The sequence below is a fragment of the Triticum dicoccoides genome, chromosome 2B (genome assembly GCF_002162155.2).
Source record: "Triticum dicoccoides isolate Atlit2015 ecotype Zavitan chromosome 2B, WEW_v2.0, whole genome shotgun sequence".
NCBI lineage: Eukaryota > Viridiplantae > Streptophyta > Magnoliopsida > Poales > Poaceae > Triticum > Triticum dicoccoides.
The window spans coordinates 479,478,206-479,480,955 of record NC_041383.1 but is presented as its reverse complement, the minus strand read 5'-3'; positions in this window follow the sequence as shown (position 1 = coordinate 479,480,955).

Sequence of the window (2,750 nt, the reverse complement as noted above, 5' to 3'; positions counted from 1 at the left end):
AAATCACCACTGAGTTTGTCCGGTACTTGGATTTTATGAGTAGCCTTGTTCTTCAACCTCTCTTCCCTGATTCCCTCAGCCGTTCGTCAGTGTCATGTTTCGCACCCCAAAGTTATCCATGTAAATCCGTTGGTGTTGGTGACACCTCCTGCATAACCTACAACCCCCACCTCGAATTCTCCTTACCTCTATCATCGCCATTGCAACCTCCGTGATATCGCCACCTCTGACTCAAACTTCGCCTTGCCTCCGTCGTTGTCGATGCCACTACCTCAGTGCAAGATCGCTTTCGACAATGTTGTCATCGTGCAGGGTTGTCACGGCTTCCATCTGAGGAAACATTGATCACGAAGAAGCCATACGATTAGAAACTGGACCGAGAACTGTACAGATTTTAGCCACGTAAGCTATATATTATCAGGATTTCGATGCATGTGTCATGCATGCATAAGAATATGATCATAACTTATATTGACTGTTGTACATGATTACGAAGGAAAAGGAAGATAATTCTCTCACGAGTTTTCTTCCTGACTTGTGAAACAACTCCATCCAATTCTTCACGTGTGTCATTTGTAGTGTACCTCCAAGAGTGTCCAGAGACCAAATTCGGTCCAATGTCCCCTGAAGTGGGAGAAAATGATGTCCATTGCGCTCGTCTGAGTCGTCTCACTCGGTACATAAAAATGGACAAGAAAAAGTCAGCTAAATTGTTTTCAAGAAAGCGAAACCACATGTAAAGAACACGAGTTACTTCCAGATATATAGAAGCAAAACTTGTACGTACTCTATAGTCATGGCTCGCTAGGAGCTAGGGTTTATCCGTAAGGTGGATTTGCAGGCGGCTTTGCGCATGTTCTAGAAGGCTTTGTGCCCACAGACATATCTGCCACCAGAAACCTTAATCGTCATCAGTACAAGTCATGTGATCTGTCATACTTGTAACAGCATGGCAATTGCAACCTATAATTTCTTTTGAGTCATACGCCGCCGTATAAGACATGGATGAAGATTTCATGGGACATCAGGGAGCTTGAGACTAATCCATACGCGGTTTCAGCCTTCCAGGAATGAGGACTCGCTGACCATCAACGTAGTGCGTACTCTCTGACTGGATAGCCGAAACAAAGGTCGCTCCATGGCATGGCACGCGTTCCTTCCTGCGGCGACGTCCAAACTGGGGTAGATGAAAAGGATGCAGTGCAACAGTCTCTTTCCACCCCCTTGGAGATGCTCGATCAGACCTTCGGTGAAACAGGGATGTACGCCGGTTTGTACAGCCACAAGTTATTTGATCGGCTGGATTGCGTTTGGATTTTACACGCCACTACGTGTCACAAGTATATTCATCATGGTTGGCAATCCCTCCTAACATCTTCTCCTAGTTCCACCCTATGCTGGTTTTATTTTCCTTGAAGATTTGGGTTGCTCTCGCCTACCTGTTCTGCTTGGCCCAACCGTTCAGTGTTGTCTATTGTTGATGAATAGCTAGGTTGGTGCAGGGGTTCAGATATTGTACTGCCGTTTGTTTAACCCAGCTGCTTTACATTGAAGATCGACGAGTGCAGGTGTGTACTGATCTGAACACGAAATGCTGCAGCGTTGCCATCCTTTCCTGTTTGAATTCTTTGTGTGCAAGTGGACAAAGTGGTCGTATGTCAATCTGCACTTTTGGACCAAAACCAGTTTTACCTGGTCATTTCTTTACACAAAGTTTCAGAGCTTCTCCGGAGAAATATTTCCCACCTGAACTTTTCGCTTTCCACATATGTGTGATCACTTGCTGAGTTTTCACCCATGGTTACCTTTTTTGTTTACAAATATCAGTGTGAGAGCAAATTTTCTTCAGACCACTCTGAATCTTTAAATGGAAGTCCAATTCTTATACATCTATGCCATCCGTTGACTATATTTCTTATTTTCTATTACTGATACACGCATTGTCAAATTCGTCGCGTCTACGATTTACGAAAGTAGCCGCCACTGAATTATTTTGCAGACTGATGCAGCACTAGCTAAATCCAAATTATTTGCATTCGGCAGTTCGCACTTACTTTGCAGGTTTTAGAAACCACAAAGCATCTAATAAGTCTCTAGCTGCGAATGTGACAAAGCAGAGAGACGTTCCACCGTACTTTAATCCTACCAATAATCATTACCAGAATCCATTTAAAAGCAACAAAGGGAGATCAAGTAGTACTAGTGTAGTACTGCCATAGTATTGTAAGAGTTGGTGGATCTTGAAGGGAACATCTTAACAGCAGAAAACTTTGTATGCATCTTTTCTGCATAGAGCTAAGCTAATTCTATAAATTTATACGAACTGAGTATCTACACAAGTTGTCCTTGAAAAAACAGAACAAAAAAAGAGAAGACTTTCAAACAACTGACTGTATTTGGAACGACTCGTCCACATCAGAAAACCTATGATATTAGAGAGAAAACAATACTAGCATCTTTATTTATTTATTTAATATGCCTGTACCCTGTTATTCTTTCCATTGGGTTTCAATTTGGTTTTCCTTATAAATTGGATCAATCTCTTTCTTTTGAGCAGGTGGGAGCCACTCCCCCGTGACAGTTTTTGTTATTTTCCACAACTGGATTACTCGTGCACATGTACAAAATGTCCTACAAAAAACCTCCCATTCTTTTGTTGAAGAACCTCATCGTGAGGGTGATAGTTCAGTTTACAAAGAAAACCGAACCCAAAAGCCTAACATTCCCCTGTTAATTAAAAAAACCGAGTG